Source organism: Piliocolobus tephrosceles, chromosome 3 (assembly GCF_002776525.5).
Source record: "Piliocolobus tephrosceles isolate RC106 chromosome 3, ASM277652v3, whole genome shotgun sequence".
Classification (NCBI taxonomy): domain Eukaryota; kingdom Metazoa; phylum Chordata; class Mammalia; order Primates; family Cercopithecidae; genus Piliocolobus; species Piliocolobus tephrosceles.
Window position 1 is genome coordinate 105,913,675 of NC_045436.1, and position 23,221 is coordinate 105,936,895.

Below are 23,221 nucleotides of genomic sequence, written 5' to 3' on the forward strand. Positions count from 1 at the left end.
GAGGATTTTTTTTTAAGTCTAGAAACCCGAGGTTTACTAGTTGGCTCAATTAAGTAAAGCTCTGATTCTTTTTTTTTTTTTTTTTCTTGAGATGATAGGGTCTCGCTCTGTCACCTAGTTCGAGGCTTACTCCCGGGCTCAAGTGATTCTCCCACCTCAGCCTTCCAAGGAGCTGGGACTACAGGTGCATGTCACTGCCCAGCTAATTTTTGTAGAGAAGGCATTTTGCCATGTTGCCCATGCTAGTCTCGAACTCCTGGGCTCAAGTGATCTGCCCGTCTTGGCCTCCCAAAGTGCTGGAATTATGGACATGAGCCACTGTGCCAGGCCAAAGCTCTAATTCTTGCTAACCAATTTGTGAAAGACTGATTTATAATCCAAGATTAATTTATTAATTTAAGATTAGAGGTGAGGGGGCAGGGAGAAGGGTACCTTTACAGTAACTTGAATACCTGTATCTGCAGTTCAGGACAATCTTCACACACATACACACACTCTTCTATCGGTGTCCAGGTCAATCTCAATGAAGGGTTGTATCAAGTGTAATGGTGAATGATTAGCCCTAAGAGATATTAAAATATAAAGAAACTGTAACAGTTTAGTTCTAGAGAAGTAGACAAGTGGGAAGGAACAAAGTAGGGAATAGAAATAGACCTAAATACGTTTAAGAATTTAATGTAATAGACTGGGCGCAGTGGCTCACGCCTGTATTCCCAGCAATTTGGGAGGCTGAGGTGGGAAGATTGCGTGAGTTCAGTAGTTTGAGACCAGCCTGGGCAACATGGCAAAACCCCATCTCTACTAAAAATACAAAAAAATTAGCCGGGTGTGGTGGCACATTCCTGTAGTCCCAGCTACTCAGGAGACTGAGGCATGAGAATCACTTGAACCCAGGAGGCGGAGGAGGCAGTGAGCCAAGATCGTACCACTGCACTCCAGCCTGGGTGACAGAACAAGACTCCATCTCAAAAAAAAAAAAATTTTAATAAACATGGTTTTCAGTTTTGAGTAATAGAAATGCAAGCATATGTAGCTTAAGCAAAAAGGGACATTTAGTGGCCACACTCTCAAACAGTAGGCAGCAATCGAATTGGCCTTAGGGCAGCTAGAACCAGAGAATCCTAACACCATCCATACTGACCATCTCTTCTTTGTCAGGCAGCACCAGACTCGCTTCCTTATGGCTTCAAGATGAAAGCGAAAAGAGCTCTCTGCTGCCAAGTCGAGTTAGAAAAATCTCCAGGAAGGGTTCTCATTAGTCCTTTGTGGGTCCATTTCCCACCCCTGTGAGCAGGATATAGGGTTTAGGTTTGGGTTTTGGTTTTTCAGAAGACAGAGAAGTGGGGGTAAGCAGAGAAAACAGCTAGTACAGATGACACTTCAAGTCACAGTGGAAAAGATGGATAACTCAGTGAATGGAATTGAGACAAATGGCTACCACGCCATTTAGAAAAATATTAAGCTTAGCCTGGGCAACATGGCGAGACCCCGTATCCACAAAAAATTTAAAAATTAGCTAGGCTTGGTGGCGTATATTTGTGGTCCCAGCTCCTTAGGAGGCTGAGGTAGGAGGATCACTTACTTGAGCCTGAGAGTATGAGGCTAGAGTGAGCTGCACTCCAACCTGGGCAACAGAGCAAGACCCTCTCTCTCCTCTCTCTCTCTCTTTCTACATATATATATTTAGCACTCTATAAAATATATTTTATATTATAAATAGAGAGCTGATTTCTACCTATTGGTTTAAACCAAATTAAACTTTAGGCAAATCAAAGATTCAAATGTGGAATTTTTGAAGGTGTCATCTATGCTGAAGCATCAAAGAACGTATCTGCACTTCCTTCTTCTGAGGCTTCAAAACAGTAAAATGTCAGTAGTTCCAGTGTGGTGTCAGGTTTTATTTTGTTTCCTTTTTAGATTCTTTTTAAGCTATGAGCCAGCTGGCCCATTTCTAAGATGCTTAACTTCAAGATCTTTGTAACATCCAAGCCTCTTCTGCTTTGCATTGTACATTTAAACAACCACCCAAAAGAGGCTTTTCTGTTGGAGCACACCCATGTTTTGGTCAAGTGTGAGCCTTTTCAAACCTAGCCACCCTCTCCTCCAATCTCCACACTGGTATTTTTTCAGGAAGGACTAAGGTAAGGCCTTCCCTGACTTCATGCTTTCATTTGTGAGAGCCTTTCCACACAAGCATCACTGCAGCTTTTGAACTCCATCTCACTGTGACAAGAAGTAACACCAAAAATATATAAGCATCGTTATACTTGGTTTTATTTAACAATTTCTAGTAATTTATAATCATGTTGATAAGTGTGCTTTTTTTTTTTTTTTTTTTTTTTTTTTGAGACAGGAGCACAGAGTTCCCCCTCTTGTTGCCCAGGCTGGAATACAGTGGCACCATCTTGGCTCACTGCAACCTCCACCTCCCAGGTTCAAGCCATTCTTCTGCCTCAGCCTCCCGAGTAGCTGGGATTACAAGTATGCACCACCACGCCCGGCTAATTTTGTATTTTTAGTAGAGATGGGGTTTCTCCATGTTGGTCAGGCTGGTCTCAAACTCCCGACCTCAGGTGATCCGTCTGCCTTGGCCTTCCAAAGTGTTGGAATTACAGGCGTGAGCCACCGCGCCTGGCCTTTTTTTTCTTTTTTTTTGAGATGGAGTCTCGCTCTGTTGCCCAGGCTGGAGTGCAGTGGTGCAATCTCAGCTCGCTGCAACCTCCATCTCCCGGGTTCAAGCGATTCTCCTGCCTCAGCCTTCCCAGTCACTGGGACTACAGGCATATGCCACCACACCTGGCTAATTTTTGTATTTTTAGTAGAGACAGGGTTTCACCATGTTGTCTAGGCTGGTCTCGAACTCCTCACCTCAGGTTATCCACCCACTTCAGCCTCCCAAAGTGCTGGGATTACAGGCGTGAGCCACTGCACTCAGCCAAAAGTGTAATATTTTCTTTCGTTATACTCAATGACAATAATAAGGGTGACAATAAACTACCATGTTTTGAAGGTTTGCCAAGTGCTGGCACTATGCTGAACACTTTCATGCTTTGTCTAGATGATTCCTTGCAGCCATCCGAGATGCTGTTTTTTACTCACATTACCAGTGTGGAAAGTGTGGCTTGCCAGGATCACCCCATTATCAAGTGACAGAGCCTAGACCCATCCCTGATCACACTGATAATTCTGTTTTTGACTGTGTTCATTTGCAGCACAAGCTACTCTACATGTGTTTGGAAAGGGGTGGATCAAGATGGCAGACTGAGCATATGTGTTTGCCTTTCCTCTTGCCTAAAATCCCATGAAATGATTTAAAATAGAGATTTGGGCCAGGTGTGGTGGCTTATGCCTGTAATCCCAGTACTTTGGGAGGCTGAGGTGGGTGGATCACTTGAGGTCAGGAGTTTGAGACCAGCCTGGCCAACACGGTGAAACCTTTTCTCTAATAAAAATACAAAAATTAGCCAGGCATGGTCGTGGACGCCTGTAATCCCAGCCACTTGGGTGTCTGAGGCAGGAGAATCACTTGAACCCTGGAAGCAGAGGTTGCAGTGAGCCAAGATCACGCCATTGTACTCCAGCCTGCGCAACAGAGCGAAACTCCATCTCAAAATAATAAATAAATAAATAAAATAGAGATTTGAAAATAGCCTAAGTATATAATAGCACAGAAAAACAGTGAAGACTGGCACTAACACGTAGGGTCATGATGATTAAAAAGCCAAATGGAGCATCCTAGGCCAGCAGGCTTTTCCTGCTCCCTCACTGATGCAGAATACTACACACTAGTGGCATTTCCCACAAAGCTAAAACAGTATCCTACAGGATCCAGCAAGGAGTGAAAGATAGAAGATAACCTCCACACACCCACAAGAAAATCTACTGGCTCAAACCCTCAGCATGTTACCACAATCTGGTAACAGAAAAAGCAGAAAACAAGGATTCTCAGGTGCTAAGTTGCTCGGAGAACCAAGAATGCCAAATGTTTGTGAGTAAGTCAACACCATAAAATAGAGACAGCAATTCAGCGAACAGAAGAATTACAATCTAAGGAGGCAATTAATAAGCAACAGATCAAGATTTTAGAAAACCATAATTAACGTTTTAGGGTGGATGCTAGATAGATAGAAGGCAAAGATCAAATTAACATATCAGAAATTAATATTTTGATCAAAATGAAAAACTCAGTAGCTGGCTGGGCACAGTGGCTCACGCCTGTAATCCCAGCACTTTGGGAGGCAAAGGCGGGTAGATTGCTTGGATCCAGGAATTCAAGACCAGCCTGGCCAACATGGCAAAACCCCATCTCTACTAAAAATACACACACACACACACACACACACACACACAAATTTGCCAGGCATGATGGTGCATGCCTGTAATCCTAGCTACTCAAGTGGCTGAGGCAGGAGAATTGCTTAAACCCAGGAGGTGGAGGTTGCAGTGAGCCTTGACTGCACCACTGTACTCCAGCCTGGATGACAGAGTGAGACTCTGTGTTAAAAAAAAAAAAAAAAAAAGGGTGGATTAGATAGCAGGAATAGTCAGACCTGGAGAGCCAACTAGTGATTTCCAAGTTTGAGATGAATCTTTCTGAGCTGCATAACCATAGAACAAAAAAATTGCTAACTATGAAAGAAAACAATGAAAGGCATGGAGGAGAGATTCAGACATCTGTATGTCTAAAAAGCATACCAGAGGGAAAGAACAAACAAATACAAGATAAGTTTCCCTGGAGCTGATGAAAAACAGATTGAAAGGGCCCCAGCAGGTCCTGGCCAATACCTAGACACATGGCAATGAAAAATCAGAACGCTCAGGATAAAGCCGCTAGAGAGAAAAAAATAAGAACACATTACAGTCCAAAGGTATGAGAATTCTACTAATACCTATTTATTGCTGTGCTGAAAGACAATAAAGCCATATCCTCAGAGGTATAGAGAAAAGACCCTAGTAATCTATGCCCATCCTAGTATGGAGACAAACACCTTGAGACATGCAAGAAATTACAGAATTAGACATTCTCTCTAAGATTACTTCAGGCTTTTTGTGAGAGAGAATTTATTTAAGCCATTTAAATTTGAGGGGGCACAACAGTTTATCCTTTTTTCAAAGGATGTAACCTATTAGAACCCTGTGGCTTATTCTTCATTGACTGTAGATGTCAACACAGCGAGAGCTATTTTAGCACAATTCAGAAAGATCAGATTCAAAGGAAAATATCTAATGTATGACTCCACCTTTCATACCTAACCTGGAATAGGAAGATGTCAGTCTCTTAGAAAGGTTCTGATGTTAGCTTTGTATCTATGAAGCAGTCTTCACTCTCTAAATACAATGGAAAATGTCCAGGTTGAAGCAAGGTCAAGAGATAAATTAGTATTTCTCTTCTACTTTTAAAACATGTAGGTAGGTGTGAAGATTACAAGAAATGCAATATTGACAAGCAACAATGATTTTTAATGTTCCTTTTGTGAAAATGTAGGATCTATCAGGATATTGTATGATGGATTCACTCAAATGTTCTTGAAAGACATTAATACATATGAAAAGAGACGTGGGTTACAGCTGTATTGCACCAGACTAAATAAAATGAGTGGATAGTTTTCTGAGAGCCATACCCTCCAGACAGCTGGAACAATCACACCAAAACATTGGGCAGTTGTTTTCTGCCACTGACTGCACACCAACAAGGGACTCTGCACTGCATAGTAGGGAGGTATGATCTGCCTTCCCCACTGAGTAGGTGGCTTTGAGCTCTCTGTTGTCCCTTATGATTATGTTTAGAATGTTCTAAAACAAACTTGGAGGAGAAAACTGAGTATGATGAAATAGTGGGCTTCATTTCCTTCATTTTTCATTGTTAAAACAGTCCTTCAATCCTTGTCTTCAGAAGCTATGGAAGTGATATGTGACCACTGGAAGTACTTCTTGAAGACGTGATAAATGTCTTTCAAGATAGCACAGGTATGCAATATATAAAAATTTTGCTGTTCAGAATAGGTATTACTCTGGAGGAAATAACTGGATTTTGCTTTAACTGAACCACATGTATTAGATGATCAAACTCCCCTCCAAAATGAGGTATCTGCACATCGATGGCAGCAGAAGTTTTCGTCTAAGGTTTGTGCTCAAAGAAACAAGTGACCTAGCAGCACAAGTTAATACACTGGTAGACTCTGGTGTTTAAAATTAGTACATTGCCTGGGCACAGTGGCTCACGCCTATAATCCCAACACTTTAGAAGGCCAAGGCTGGAGGATCGCTTGAGGCTAGGAGTTCAAGATCAGCCTGGGCAACATAGTGAGACTCCCCTTCTCTACAAAATAAAAGAAAATTAGCTGGGTGTGCTGTTGCACACCTGTAGTCCTTGCTGCTCATGAGGCTGAGGGAGGAGGATTGCTTGAGCCCCGGAGCTCGATGTTACAGTGGACTGTGATTGCACCACTGAACTCCAGCCTGGACAACAAAGTGAGACCCTGTCTCCAGAAATAAAATAAAATAGAAAGCTGTACATTTTTAATTTGAGTGTATGTTTTGTTTCTTCTAAATATTTTAAATAACCTGTTTTTGCTGTTTTAGAATTTGAACTCAAATCTGTGAGATACCTGAGGTAGTAGGCAGTAGAATGGCCAACCATAGAAGTTCAACTCCTAATGACTGGAACGTATAAACATGTTTTGTTACAGGGCAAGAGGAAATTAGAATTGTGGATGGAATTAAGTTTGCTAGACAGCTGACCTTGAGATGAAGAGATTGACCTGAATCATCTGGGTGGGCCCAATGTAATCACAAAGGTTCTTGTAAGTGAAAGCAGGAGACAGGCGAGTTAGTCAGAGTGATCTGACCTGAGGAAGACGCAGCCAGCTGTTGCTAGCTTTGAAGATGGAAAGGGCCTCAAGCCAAGGAATGCAGGCGGCCTCCAGCAGCTGGAAAAGGCAAGAAAGTAGCTTCTCCTCTAGAGTTTCCAAGAAGGAACACAGCCCTCTTGACCCCCTGTTATTAGCCTAGAAAGACCTTTTTCAGACTTCTGACCTCCAGAACTGTAAGGTAAATAAATCCGTGTTGTTTTAAGCCACTACATTTGTGGTAATTTGTTACAGCAGTAAGAGAAAACCAATACACCTGAAAGTAACTCCTCAGTATCCTGGGGTTCTGTGGAACACAAATGGAAAACCACCATTCTGGGAGGTTCCTTCTGGATCTTAGCACGTGAGTAATCTAAGTGAAATACCCATGACAGGATTATTTTATATTCCTGAAAACTATATAGAAGTTAACTGTGGCCAGGCGTGGTGGCTCACGCCTGTAATCCCAGCACTTTGGGAGGCCGAGGTGGGCAGATCACAAGGTCAGGAGTTCTAGACCAGCCTGAGCAACATAGTGACACCCCGTCTCTACTAAAAAATACAAAAAATTAATGTGGTGGCGGGCACCTGTAATCCCAGCGACTAGGGAGGCTGAGGCAGGAGAATAGCTTGAACCCAGGAGGCAGAGGTTGCAGTGACCCGAGATCATGCCACTGCACTCCAGCCCAGACAACAGAGAGAGATTCCATCTCAAAAAAAGAACTTTACTGTGATGGATACCTCACATTTTTATTGATTGCACTTTTCTCTAGTGAAAATATTTTATTTATGGTATTAGTATTAAAGTATTTATTTATAGTATTATAACAGTTTAAGTAAAATGTAAAAGTCCTATCCTTAGTTGATTAAAACAGAACAACAAAGATCCAATTAATACAGATAACCGGAAGTTTGAATCGCTAACCGCAGAGGAGTTTTTATGAGCCATTTAGTTAGTCTATAACATTTTCCCAAACCATTCTTCTCTTTTTAAAATGGGCAGAAAGTATACTATCATAAGAAAGAGATATGCATAAGGTTATGAAAATGTAGGCTAACAGCAATGAGAGTGTAAAGAACTAGCTATTATAATGCCAAATGCTAAACGTTTTTCCTTTGTGGTAAAATATAATATTAGTGTATGATCACACATAAAATTGGAAAAAAAATCCATAGGCAATAGACTACCTACTCCATACAAAGTGCAGCAACATTAGTTTGATTTTGCATAACTTTGTAAGCATTTGAGAGTTGTAATAAAAGTTTATTGTCCATCCTAGAAATGATGAAGGAATTCAACATCATTTTACTGAAACTTTCAAAGCTATTGAAAGCTCATTTAAAATATGTAAGTGCATTTTACTGGATAGTTTCAATATACTAGCCTGATACTGGTAGAAGCCAGGAGGTGGAATACTTGGTCCTTATTTCTTTTAGGAGTAGCAAAATTTTGTTACCAATGGTAACAAAATGAGATGTCGAGTATGCAAGATAAATATTGTAGGCACCAGAGTGAGCAAAGTGGGAGGTAGAGTCTGGGAAGGACCTGTGGTAGAAGGGGACCATGAACTAGTTGCTAAAAGGACGGGAGAATTGGGGATGTCAGAGAGAAGGCATTTGGGGGAGCAAGAGCACAGGTACTCTTCCAGCTGAGGTGTGCAAAGAAGAGGCTGTGAGCTGCACCATCTGTATGCTGGAGCTCTTAAGGCAGTAACGAGAAACGAAATGAGCAGCAGCATGCGGTTTGTGCTGAGCCAGCACTACTTTCTCATCTGGTCTCCCTTGTGATCAATGGAAAGCATGTGTGAAACGCCTGACAGAGGTGTGCACAAGCCACCACAATATGGGCAGAGCCATCGGGAGGTCAAGTTCATAATAACCTTGGTCTTGTTAGCTCCATGGTCTGTCTGTCTAAACTAATCCCTGCTCCCTATGACAAAAAGAAAATGTATCTGACCTTTGTCAAAGACAAAGTCAGACACTAGTAAAGTGCTAAAATAGACATTATTCTGTCATAACCACTGCAATAGGGAAGAGATCCAGTGTGAACTGAGCTTACTTTGATGGTGCAGGGGTGACTGGGTGTCTTAAAGGGAGAATGAGGGAGTAGGATGGGGGGACCAGACCGAGCTTGAGCAGGGACTGGGTTTGTTCATTGGTGCTTATGTGGAAGAAAAGCAGATTTCCCCTCATATCTTTGTGATAGGAGATAGTGCTGCTAGTTAGAGCGCAGTGGTCACCCTGCTGGGAGATCTGCTAAGGAGAGCAGAGTTATTTCCCTGAATTTTTGCCTTTCAAAGAGATGGCCGGCAGGCGCAGTGGCTCATACCCGGTAATCCCAGCACTTTGGGAGGTCTGGGTGACCAGATCACTGGAGGTCAGGAGTTTGAGATCAGCCTGGCCAACATGGTAAAACCCCGTCTCTACTAAAAATACAAAAATTAGCCCGATATGATGGTGGGAGCGTGTAAATCCCAGCTACTCAGGAGTCTGAGGCAGGAGAATCACTTCAACCATCTAAAAAAAAAAAAGATGGCCCTCAGGTTCTTGAGGAGGCAGTTCTGGATGGTGGAAGATCAACATCACAAAGAGGGAGAGAAAGCATCTACACCTGCAAACTTCTAAAGGTACTGCTCTAAGGCAGGCAGGTGAAGGGGCCTATCTGCCTATGACCAGGTTTGGGCTGGAATGAACAGTAATTCTCCAGCAGCCTTGAGCATTCCCAGGCAGGCACTTTAAGGGGAGTGAGAGGTCATCCTAGGGGTTCGGCCTTAACTGTTAGAGTCTATGTTACCGGTGGTTCAAATCTTTTATTGGGGAAGACAGAGTGTGAATGAAATCATTTGTTCTGAGAGTCTGTAGTTTTTATAGGCCAAAGTTGAGGCCTCATCATAAAGAGGGCTCAGAGGAGTCTTTCTGAAGTTTGAGCCAGGCTTTCACGTCTATAATCCCAGCACGTTGGGAGGGTGAGGTGGGAGGATCACTTGAGCTCAGGAGATTCAGACTGCAGTGAGATATGATCGTGCCATTGCACTCCAGCCTGGGCAACAGACTGAGGCCGTGTATCTATTTTTAAAACAAAGTAATAAATAAAGTTTGGTCAAGAAAAGAGTTTTTGTCACCTTCCAATATTTGTTCAAAATGCTCCCCTTAGCTCGTTTTTAAAAATACCATCACTAAGCTTGACATTTGGTTGTTACAAAACCTGGGTCTTGGTCTTTAACTTAATTTTAGTTCTTGGGTTTTTTCTCAGTATGATCACAGGGGAGTAGAAAGAGGGTTTTTACATAAGTTATTTCAGCCCTTTGCATAGCTCTTAAGTTCATCTTTCAAGACTCCTGCTGCAGGAGGAAGCCTTTAGAAACTGGAATGACCTTGAAAAGCTTCTTCCATCCATCGCTTGGGCCTGAGCAGGTGCAATTCAAAATCACCTCAAGGGGGGAGTTGAGCTTTTATAGGCAACAGGCTGCACTTCAGTTGTCCCAGCCTGTGCAGACATACTAAATCAAAATTAACTGTTAATGATGGTGGTGTCGGTACCACTCTGCTGGGGAAACTAAAAGGCAGAGAAACGAGGCTCTAACAGCTGTCAGTAATTGGGTCACTGCCTTCCCCTGAGCCCTGGCTGCCTACATTTTTGCCAGCACCTACTATCATTAATGGCCCTGCTGCCAAAAAAACTTGCCTTTGCCAAGATGTTGGGCTGGATGAACACGTGTTCTTTCAGGAGGAGCCGAAATTGAGAGAAGCACAAAAGTAGGACATGAGTCCACGCACAGAAAAATGTGCAAATGGCCTGATGCATGGTCTGATGCCTCACTGAATAGTACCATGGGCAGAACACACTAACGGTGGCTGCATCTGCACTTCTTTTACTGTGGGCAGAGTGAACGGCAGGTGGAGGCTGGCTTCCCTACAAGTTTCATATGTCCCTTTTTGTTGTCTTTTCCTGAAAAATGAGCACACACTGTCAAAACTTCTTTATTATTAATTCAGCAATGAGAAAAAGTCTTTCCCATTATTTATTCCAAATGCACAATTGGCATGTTACTGATTCATAATGGTGAATGGTTTCATCCATAAATAATGATCAATTGAGTTCCTGTGTCTGATACAGACCACTAAGCAGACTAAGATCAGAGAAACCCACTCAAGAGTTCGCTTTTCCTTAGTGAACGTCAATGATCTGTTGAATGAGAAGCTTGAGTCCCACCTTTGGTAACAGATGTCCTGGCTGGTCTCTGCTAGAATTGCAGATAAATTGTTCCACAGGTAATTCAAGTGGCTTGGAAGGAAATGAGTTCCACTCCTTATCCCTGGGAACACTTGCCACATCTATATTGTGAATTAAGAAGGTTCAGAGTGTTATTGGGGTGTTTTATTTAAGCACTTCAGTTTGATGTTACTTAACAAACCAATGGAAGTTAGTAGTTACATGTATGCGACTGTGGAAGGCGGTGGAGGTCTCTGAGATTAAAAGCTCTTCTTGCTTTTCAGGCAGTACCATCAAGGTGGCAATTCAAAGAAACCCGGAAGTGAACTTCTGGGCTTGCTGTCTGGGGTGGGCAGTGTTTCCTGCATGGTGGAGTACTCCAAAAGGGGCAATGGTGGAGCTACAACACCAGTGACCACAGAAAAAGAAATGGGATGGCTGTTTATTTGTTCTCAAAACCATCCCCTGCTGTTTTCTTCTCTGAATTGTAGGGGCTAGAGCCTGGACATTTCCATTTCCCAGTCTTCCTTGTTGAGCTGGTGCTCAGTTAGGTTTAGTCTGTGAGAACCCACTTGGAGCTCCAGAGCTGGTATTGTGAAAGATGTCAGAGTCAAAATGGAGTCACGGATGTTAAGAAAACCCTGACAATAGAGCCCGGGACAGCCATGAAGAGAGGGTTTTCATGCTTGTATGCCTGATCATGAAAAAGACTCTACAACTAAACACAACTTTGCACATAAAATACTTCTGCAAGGACTTCTGCCCAGCAACTGCCAGTCCAACCTTGGACTGGTGCCACCATTATTATTGATCTTCATAGCCAAGGATAATTATTTCACAACAATTACATAATCCTCATTTTTTCCTTTAAAAACCTTTGTCTTCTTTTACCTCCCTAAATATGCACATAGCTTACTATGGTATGTGCATTCCTATTGCAATGTTCTATTCCCAAACAAACATCTTTTCTTTAGAGAGCCTCTCTCTGTTATTTAAGTTGACAATATAAAGATTATTTTAAGCTGAAGACATTTGAGATTCAACAGATACAGAAAGGAGCCCTCTCAGAACTTCCTTTCTCTGATAAAAAGCAGAAACTTCTAAATGAGGGTGCCATAAATTTCCTCTTTGGAGCAGGTTTCCTCCCATGAGAGAGACCAAGAGTAAGCCTACAATAAATGCCCCCTCCAGTGTGGTTTCATGGCCAGGAAGAAGACAGAAAGACTACTAACAGACAAACATTATTACAAACTTTCTTGTCTCCTGTTTTTTGTTTTTTGTTTTTTTCCCCTAAAAACCTATTTGTGTTTCCTAAAGAAGTCTATTTGTTTTTTCATGAGGAAACTTTTCTCCTTTCTCCCTTTCCCCTATGAAGTTAGGAATGTAAGCCACAAATTCTAACCACCACACCACACCCAGTGACTCCTCACTGAACACTCATGTGTGCATTGCACACACAAACTGTCTTTTCTCCTGTGACTCTGTCTTTTGTCTGTTAAATTCACAGGCCCTGAGCTACTGAATGTAAGATAGTAAAGGAAAAGTTTTTCCTTCTCAATAGGCCAGTGGGAGGCACTGGCAGGAGATATGGCAGCATCTCTGGCTACATCTCCTCTAAGGTCCCAGCTTCTGTGAGGCAGCCCCTCTGCAGCCTCAGCTCCTTGGGCAGGCTCCAAAGTGGTTAGCTCGCACCAATGGTGGTGGTTCTGGTTCCTGGCTTCCCAATACCACCTTTTCTCTTGCTCTTTCTAGTCCTATGGGTAGTAGCAGCCATTTGCTGTCGCTAATATTTGGCTTGCCTCCCTGTCCTTTGTTTGACTTTTCAATTCTCTCAACACTTTTCTATTTGGTTCCCTACATCAAATTCTCTCAACGAAATTATCTGAGATGGGCTCTGTTTTCCAAAAGGACACTCTCTGATAAAAGAGGTAGCCATGGCTTGGTCTTCCTCATCACCATCAGGGCCTTTCCAGTGCCAGTCTTCCTTAAATTATTTATAGGAACAGGAAATTAGTCAGTGTTTGAGGGATATAGAGAAGAAAATCTTTTTCCTTCTATCCTCCTAGCTTCAAGGGCTGAGGCCCGCAAATCAAACTGATAAAGGCAGACAAACAAGGAAGAAAAAACAGTTTAATTTATATATGTACAAATGAGAGAAAATGTGACTCAAGGAGGTAGCCAGATGCTTGACGCTTATATACAGACTAAGCTACACAAATAAAAGGGGCTTTGGGCTTCTGAGCATAGGAAGCAAGTTATGGGAAGGGGAGGGGGGAAACGTAAGGTAAAGAAGACTTGTCCTGTTATGCAGATAATACTCTCTGGGGGCGGGAGGGGGTGGAGGGGATAGGACTTACCTCCCTGGAGTAGCTCTGTCCTTGGTACAGAGACATGTTTACAAATGGAAGTGTCCTTCAAAAATATACATTTTTTTACAATAAAAATTTACTTACTTCGTGGTATGGTTTGGATTTGTGTCCAAATCTCGTTGAATTGGAGGAGGGTCCTGGTGGGAGGTGATTGGATCATGGGGGCAGATTTACCCCTTGCTGGTCTTGTGATAGTGAGTTCTCAGGAGATCCGATTTAAAAGTGATGTGGCACCTCCCCTCCTTCTCCTGCCACCATGTGAAGAAGGTGCTTGCTTCCCTTTCCAACATGATGGTACATTTCTTGAGGCCTCCCAGTCATGCTTCCTGTTAAGCCTGCAGAACTGTGAGTCAATTAAACCTCTTTTCTTTATAAATTATCCAGCCTCAGGTAGTTCTTTATAGCAGTGTGAGAACAGACTAACACAGAAAATTGGTACCAGGAGTGACGCACTGCTATAAAGATACCTGAAAATGTAGAAACAATGCCGGAACTGGGTAATGGGCAGAGGTTGGCACAGTTTGGAGGGCTCAGAAGAAGACAGGACGATATGGGAAAGTTTGGAGCTTCCTAGAGACTTGTTGAATGGTTTTTGACAGAAATGCTGATGGTGATATGGGCAATGTAGTCCAGGCTGAGGTGGTCTCCAATGGAGATGAGGAACTTATTGAAAACTGAAGTAAAGGTCACTCTTGCTATGCTTTAGCAAAAAGTCTGGTGGCATTTTGCCCCTGCCTTAGAGATTTGTGGAAATTTGAACTTAAGAAAGATGATTTAGGGTATCTGGCAGGAGAAATTTTTAAGCAGCAAAGCATTCAAGATATGACTTGGTTGTTGGTAAAATGTGTGTTCATATGGACGAATAAAGAGATTATCTGAAACTGTAAGCAGAGCGTAAAAGTTTGGAAAATTTGCAGCCCGGCCATGTGGTAGCCAGCCATTTTCGGGGGAGAAATTCCAGCCTGTTCTGGAAATTTTGATAAGTAAAGAGCCAAATTTTAATAGCCTTTTAAAACTTTTTTAGGAGAAAAAGTCTATAGGGCAATTCAGAGACCACCATGGCAGCACCTCCCATCACAGACCTGGAAGCCTAGTAGGAAAAAATGGTTTAGTGGACCAGGCCCAGGGCCCTGCTGCTCTGGGCAGCCTCAGGACATGGCATCCTGCATCCCAGCTACTCCAGTTCCAGCTGTGGCTAAAAGGGGACAAAGTGCAACTCTGGTCATGGCTTCAGAGGGTGCAAGCCCCAAGCCTTGGCAGCTTCCACATAGTATTCGCCTGTGGGTGCACAGGTTTGGGAATGGAGGCTTGGGAATCTCCACCTAGATTTCAGAGGATGTATGGAAATGCCTGGATGTCCAGGGCAGACGTCTACTGCAAGTGGGGGGGTGCCCTCATGGAGAACCTCTTCTAGGGCAGTGCAGAGGGGAAATGTGGTGTTGGAGCCCCCACACAGAGTCCCCACTGGGGCACTGCCTAGTGGAGCTGTGAGAAGAGGGCCACTGTCCTTCACACCGCAGAATGGTACATCTACTGACAGCTTGCACCGTGTGCCTGGAAAAACCACAGGCACTAAACTCCAGCCATGAAAGTAGCCACGCAGGATGTACCATGCAGAGCCACAGGGGCGGAGCTGCCCAAGGCCTTGGGAGCCCACCTCTTGCATCAGTATGACCTGGATGTGAGATATGGAGTCAAAGGAGATTATTTTGGAGCTGTAAGATCTAATGACTGCCCTGCTGGATTTCAGACTTGCATGGGGCCTGTAGCCCATTTGCTTTGACTAATTTCTCCCATTTGGAATTGGACCATTTACCCAATACCTGTACCTCCGATGTATCTCGGAAGTAACTGTTTGATTTTACAGGCTGATAGATGGAAGGGACTTACCTTGTCTCAGGTAAGAGTTTGGACCGTGGACTTTTGAGTTAATGCTGAAATGAGTAAAGAATGGGGGACTGTTGAGAACAGATAATTGTATTTTTCAATGTGAAAAGGACATGAGATTTGGAAGGGGCCAGGGGCAGAATGATATGGTTTGGAATTGTGTTCCCACCCAAATCTCATGTCAAATTGGAGGAGGAGCCTGGTGGGAGGTGATTGGATCATAGCGGCGGATTTCCCCCTTGCTCCTCTCGTGACAGTGAGTGAGTTCTCATGAGATCTGATGGTTTAAAAAGTGTGGGGCACTTCCACCCCTCTCTCCTGCTGTCATTTAAGATGTGCCTGTCTTCCCCTTTGCCTTCCGCCATGATTGGAAGATTCCTTAGTCCTCCCCAGCCATGTGGAACTGAGTCAATTAAACCTCTATTCTTTATAAATTACCCAGTCTCAGGTAGTTCTTTATAGCAGTACGAAAACAGACTAATACATTTTGTTTTCAGGCAGTCATCAGGAGATAAAAAGCTTTTCCTGTACCTGCTGGCTCTTAATTGTCTTTAGCTCAAAATAATTCATAAGCCAAAAAGGCATATTCTGGGGTGAGATATTCTGGTACCCTTTAAGGACAATGGGTACTGGAGAAACAGTTGTTGGCCAGCAAAGGGAGGAACAATAGAGCTGTTTGGCCATGGTGTGTTTCCATAAATATGAGCAAGAAATGATACAGAGAAGGCAAAGACGAAGTCCAGAGAGCTAAGGGGGAAGAAACGGGCCTAGCTTCCAGAATCTGAACGCTGCAGAAAATCTTTCTCTCATTTTACTGTGGAAACCAGAAAGCCATCAATTTAAGACACAGGTAGATTACAGTTTGGTTCCTGTTTGAAGTTGTTTCATGACACCCATACTTTCTATTGAGGGTTTGCTGTGTGTTACAGAGGATATAAAGGTGAATCTAACAGGATGCAGTCCTAACAAAACATGCAGCTTAGCAGCAGAGATAAGGCGTCCTCATAAATAACTGTATCAAAAGTGTTAAGAAGAGGAATTGAAGAGGAGAGGTAGGAACATAGTGCTGGGGGAGATTAGAAGAGGATGTTAAAGGCTGTGCTTCCACCTCCACCTCACTGACCCATTCGGAAAAAGAGACGGCATGGGTGTCAGAGGCGATTGAACCAGAGTGACTTTGTCTTGAATAGGGGATGGATAAAATAAGGCTGAGACATACTCTACTGCATTCCAATAGGTCAGGCATTCTTAGTCACAGGATGAGATACGAGATTGGCAGAAGATACGGGTCACAGAGACCTTGCTGATAAAACAAGTCGTGGTAAAGAAGCCAGCTAAAATCCACCAAAACCAAGACGATGATGAAAGTTACCTCTGGTCATCCTTACTGCTCATTTTATGCTAATTACAATGTATTACCATGCTAAAAGACACTCCCACCAGTGCCATGACAGTTTACAAATGCCATGGCAACATCAGGAAGTTATCCCATATGGTCTAAAAAGGCGACGAACCGTCAGTTCCAGGAATTGCCCACCTCTTTCCCAGAAAACTCATGAATAATCCACCCCTGTTTAGCATAAAATCAAGAAATACCTATAAATATACTCAGTTGAGCAGCCCAGGTCAGTGCTCTGCCTATAGAGTAGCCATTCTTTTACTCTTTTACTTTCTTAAAAAACTTGCTTTCACTTTACTGTATGAACTTGTCCTGAATTCTGTCTTGCAGGAGGTACAAGAACTCTCTGTTGGGGTCTGGATTGGGACCCCTTTCTGGTAACAAGGGAACCTATGAGTGCTGTATACCAGTGGCACACTAAGTTCTGCTAAAGAAAAAATTATTTGATGATCCTTGTTAAAACACAGTAAGTGACGGGGCTCAGGACATATCACTCCAAAATACGACTGCCAGAGTCCAGAATATGCCACCCCAAAATAGACCTCTTTGGCATAAGGTTTATTTTGAGCTGGTTATTTTGAGAAACTGCAGACACAGGAGAAGTTCTGGAAAGTTACCCTTTTGTGTAAGAGAAATTTGCAGCTATAAAGGCAGTCTCCATTTTTAAGTGTGTCTCCCTCTCTGCACCAGGAAGAGAAGGAAGACTAAGTCTCTAGAGATGCTTAATCAATAAAGGAGGAAGGCATCAACTTAAATCTGCATAACAAATGTACCTTTGTTTAAGATGCTTTTTCTGGACATCTTATCTTAGCTGGCCATTCTCTCCATCCTTATTTCTTTGTTTCAGAGAATAATGACATTCAAGCCTGAGGTTTTAAAATCTTTCTTTGAGATCTACTCTAGAGATTTACTCATTTCTCTGGTTATCTCCCGTGTTACAGGAGGTACACATGTTATTAAACTTCCATTTGTTTCTCTCTTGTTAATCTGTCTTTTGTTACAGGGAGTGCCAGCTAAGAGCTCATGAAGGTTGGAGGAGAGCATTATTTTTCCTCCCCTGCATAAAGAGAGGCAAAATGCCCTCAGGATTTGTTTTTTTCACCCCACAAGCTGAGAACTAAATTGACATAAGAGGGATCAACAGGAGAAAAGCATACGAAAAATTTAGTACAGTTTTACATGGCACAGGGGACTTCATAAGGAAATGAAAATCCAAAGACATTGCTAGAGAGGAACACTTATATAAAGAATTAAACAAAGAGTATTAAATTGTGAAAATGTGACGCAGCAAAGGGTATTGGGTAGTGCAGTGGCTAGGAAGATTGGTCTATGAGATTGGTTTGTTTAGATTCCCCTCAGCCTCAACTTCCCATCCTTAATGATAAGAATGATACTTTCCTTCTGAAATAGGCAGAATATCCCACATGTGGGAACTTCATCTCCTGCTTTTAGGAAACAGAAGGAAGGTCAGAGTGATCTTCTTGCATCTGCCATTTTTTTAGTGCCTCTAACTCAAAATACTCAATATGCCAGAGCATATTGTGGGGTGGCAGGTTCTTAACCCCTTCATAAGGCAGACTTTATTCAGGAACATTCATATACGTTTAGGGACCACTGTAATGGGATTTTTCAGTAGGGGAGAGAGATTGGACTCAACTCCAAACATACTATGGGCAAGTGGGAATTTAGAGCCAAGGAGCAGGGTACGGGTCAGTGGATGGAAAATTATTAAAAGAAAACATTATTAAGGGGGGTTCTGCTAAACCAGCCTAACAGGATTCTTGCTGAAGTCAGGCCAGGGTTATCAGACATCATCTGGGGGTGTTACAGAACCAAACTGGGGTTGCCTGGCACAGCAAAGCCCATCACTGAAATTGGTAGAATGGTGTAGGGGAGAAAAAGTAATTCTCCTCACTTGTCGTAAGGTTCACAGTTGACACCCCTATAGCAAAAACAGGCCAGGCGTGGTGGCTCCTAGCACATAGGTGTAATTCTAGCACTTTGGGAGGCTGAAGTGGCTGAATCGCTTGGGCCCAGGAATTCGATTTCAGCCTGGGTAATATAGCAAGATCCTGCAAGAAAGAAGAAAGAAATGAGAAGGGAAAGGAAGGGAAGGGAAAGGAAAGGAAAAGAAGCAGAGGGGAGGGGAGAGGAAGGGAAGGGAGAGAAGGGGAGGAGCAAGGGAGGGGAGGGGAGGAGAGGAGAGGAAAAGGGGAAGGAAAGTAGAAGGAAAAGGAAAGGCACCTGGAAGGATTTTCTGAACTTCCCCTGAAGCAGATCATAAGACCTTATATATGAGAGGTACCCTCCGTACACCAAGAGAAATGGAACATCCTTATTTTCAAAGACACAGAGACACAGAGAAGAATCTGAAAAGCAAGACTTGCTGTTTCCCCTAGTTTACTACCATTAGATCACACTCTGTGCTCTATTATATTTCTCCATGACTGTCCACTGTTCATCAAACCTAGCATAAAAATACTCAGGTTTACTCCATTTCTTTAGGTCTTCATTTCCTTGTGAAGGCTCCTCTGTCATGTAAAACTTATATTAAGTAAATATGGATGCTTTTCTCTTGTTAATCTATCTTTTGCTACAGGGCCCCCCAGCCAAGGAACCTAAGATGAGGGGAAGGAAAGATATTTTTTCCCCTTTACAGTGCTAAAGTTGAAAAACCCTGGCCTAGGCAATTAGGAAAGTGAGTATGTTTCTGCTGCTTTGCCAAAAAGGAAAACTGTATCCTTGACATTTGCTGAATTACCTTTTATCCCTCATTATCTAACACGAATTCAGTTGATTAACTAACCCCAGAGTGTGTGTAAGGGTGAATTAGAAACTTAATTCTTCCTGTTGAAAATAAGAGACCCACCTCTCTACTTTGCCCTATTAAGAGACCTACCTCTCTACTTTGCCCTATCTTTTTTTTTTTAAGAATTTCTCTCAGCCCTTTTGAAATGTATGTAAGTCTTTTAAATAGCTAAATAAGCCTCTTTCCAGGCTCATGATTCAGGAATGTTTTCTCAAGGACCTGGGAGTCATTTCTTTGAAAGGTAATCATCAAGGAAGATAACACCCTATCTTCCCAGTCTCCTGGGAGGAGATGGGCTAACTGGCTATCACCTGACTCCAATTTGCAAATCACCTGCCTAATATGATGGGTTATGTCCAGCTAGCTGTATGTCAGTGGATTTCTTTCTGTCTTGCAATCTATTTAGCAGATTGTCTGAGCTGAGCATCACATTCTGGTTTAATGCTTATTTAATCATAGCACTGTTTGCTTTCTTCTCTTTGTAGAGAAGTTTTCTGAAATGGGAGATTTTTGTTTTTATTTTTACTTATATTGCCTAAACAAATGCCATTTTACTTACAATGGTTAAAGTGCAAGATCTGTCAGAGATGTGGACACACACATTTCTTCATGGTTTCATGATAGGCTCTTTGACCAAATTATTATTATTTTTTCTTTTCATTTAACAGATGAGGAAACTGAACACAAAGCTATTCTTATTTTCTTATTTAATCTTGATTGGTTTAAGATCAAGTTCTCTGTTGTTTAAGTGTTCTTAGAAAGCTATTATATTATGTAAATGTTCTTAAAGAACTATTATAAGAAATGAAATGTACATATAAATGAACATATATATAAATGTTCTTAGAAAGCTATTATATACTAGCTCAGAAAGCTACTATATCTATTATAATTTGGTTAAAGACCAAATTATAATATATATTAGTATTATTTTCAAATAAATTATCTGTGATCTTAAAATCACCTTTGTTTCAAAAAAGTGGCAACTGAAGAATGATGAGGTTCATAAGTATGGAAAGAAGAGCTTTATTTTTCATAAACGGTTGCAGCCTGCAAGTGGCCATTTTGATAGGCTGAAAAGCATAATCTCCCATCAGAAGCCAGGAACAGGCACTTCAAGGGTGAGAAGAATAAGACAGGAATTTTTGCTGAAGTGGGTGGCCAAATATACATATTCAATAAGCTATAGGAGGAGTCATGAATATTTATAAAATGAGAAATGCATGTGCAATTGACCTTCATGCCTCTTGTCACACCAAGTGTCAGGTTCCAGCCCATGCTGAGGTCCAAGGGGAGTGGGTGGATGGGTGGCAGATAGCTGAAAGAACACTCAGGGGGCTGTAGGCAGGTAAAATATGGTATTATTCAGCAGCTCTCTTACACTGTTCCTTTGTCTCAACTGTCTGCTCCAGCTGCATCCCTTCTCAGCAGCCAGCTCTGCAGCTCTTGTCACTCCCACACTTACAGCTGCATTCCATGGCACACTTGCTGGTTTCTGGCTCCCCCCATGTCCATCTGCAAGATAGTTGGCTCTCCCTACAGGGTCAGGAGCTTCACTCTCTCCCTCTGAGTGTGTGCCCCATGTACAGTGTCTGCAGGACAGCTATAGCTTTTACAAACAATAGTGGCCTTAAGCCAAGTATGAGCTTACGCACATGCGTTATACAACAAGTAGAGTTGTGTGCCTGTGCTCCAAACTTGCTGAGTCATGCTGGCCTGCATGTCTGCCTCGGCCTATTCTTTTTTTTTTTTTTTTTGAGACGGAGTCTCGCTCTGTGGCCCAGGCTGGAGTGTAGTGGCCGGATCTCAGCTCACTGCAAGCTCTGCCTCCCGGGTTTATGCCATTCTCCTGCCTCAGCCTCCCAAGTAGCTGGGACTACAGGCGTCCGCCACCTCGCCCAGCTAGTTTTTTGTATTTTTTTAGTAGAGACGGGGTTTCACCGTGTTAGCCAGGATGGTCTTGATCTCCTGACCTCGTGATCCGCCCGTCTAGGCCTCCCAAAGTGCTGGGATTACAGGCTTGAGCCACCGCGCCTGGCCTACCTCGGCCTATTATTGACCAAAGCACATCCATTTACCTTACACCTCTCCATGAGACCCATGTTCAAAAATGGTGGCCTTAGCATGATCCCAGGGTGAAGTTTTTGGGTCTCTGATGTCAGAAGGTGAAACAGGCCAGGTGTGTTGGCTCAAACCCGTAGTACCAACGCTTTGGGAGGCCAAGATGGGCAGATCACTTAAGCCTAGGAATTTAAGACCAGCCTGGGCAACATGACAAAACCCCATTTCTACAAAAAATACAAAAATTAGCTGGGGAGACTGCAGTGAGCTGTGATCATGCCACTACACTATAGCCTGGGAAACAGAGTGAATGAGAACAACAAGAAAACAAAAAAACAAAAAAAAGTGTGAAGCTGAGACATGAAAATCCTCACTGCACATCCTCCTTAGGCTGGCAAGAACCACCCCATGGTGGAAGCCAACTTCTGATGCCGTGTTTTCTCACCAGGTCCCTGTGACAAGGAAGTGGCAGTGACGGCCATGACACAGAAGCACTACCTTGAAGCTTCAGAGCAGGAACTGCACAACAGCTGCCAGGGCCAAGCCTGCTATCTCCTATGATAAGAGCACTTTGAAGAAACATGTCCATACTGTTTGCAGTTGTTGATTCTGGATAACTTTTGAATGTGTCTCAAACCCAAAGCCACATTGACACCCAAAATACAGAAACTGATTAATCGAGAAGCATGAAATTATACACTCAGTTTTAAAGAAGCAAAAATTGTGGAAAAGTTCAGAGACTCCAAAAGTGTATTGTTGATTATTTGTAAAACATGCCACAGAACAGTGAAACATCATGGTAAGAGCAGAAGCTTTCTATCAGCATTGAAGAGCAATCCTAGTACTCCTACAAGTAAACTCAGCCTGAAGACACCAAAGGGAAGGACTGCAAACCCAAATCATGAGATGTCTGATTCCAAAGGCAAGAGCCCAATATTGATTTCAGAACACCTACATCTGGAGAGTTAGTATTTTCTTGCTCCTCAAAGAATGTGAGCAAAACAAAGAAACGTTTCTCTCAATGAAATGTTGGCTCCCTCCCAGTTTGGGGAAATGTTTTTCTACATAATTCCAGATTTTTCTTGTAAAAAATGTTCCTTAGAATGAATCCCAAAAGAATCCAAAGGTAGACTTCAGAAATTTCTTATCTTCTCTGAAGGGTGGACTTTGACAATAAGAAATGCCTGATGTCAGTCAGTTTTGAAACTAAAGTTAGTGAGACAACTTTTTAAACTTTTATTTATTTTTTGAATACATGGAAACTTGATCTGAGTGAAAAACAACAACAAAAAAGAACCAGCCCATGGTTGGTGATCTCTTATTACGAAGGAATGCTAGTTGGTTGTTTTGTGGAAACTGCAAAAGGGACAGTCAGTGTCAGGGTGTTGGTTAAACAAAGGGTGGAATGAGTCTTTCGAAAGGGCTGGTTTCTGTTTAATACTTAGGGAAAAAAGTCTAATGGTGGTTAGCGAGGGAGGGGGTATAATGAGGCATGATATGGTTTGGCTGTGCCTCCCCACCAAATCTCAACTTGAATTGTATCTCCCAGAATTCCCAGGTGTTGTGGGAGGGACCCAGGGGGAGGTAATCGAATCATGGGGGCCAGTCTTTCCCATGCTATGCTATTATTGTGAT

General features: G+C 42.7%; 1 pseudogene; it reads left to right on the forward strand.

Moving 5' to 3' along the window:
• The first annotated feature begins 22,066 nt into the window (after positions 1–22,066).
• On the forward strand, positions 22,067–22,696 carry LOC111549337 (annotated as a pseudogene).
• The last annotated feature ends 525 nt before the right edge of the window (positions 22,697–23,221 follow it).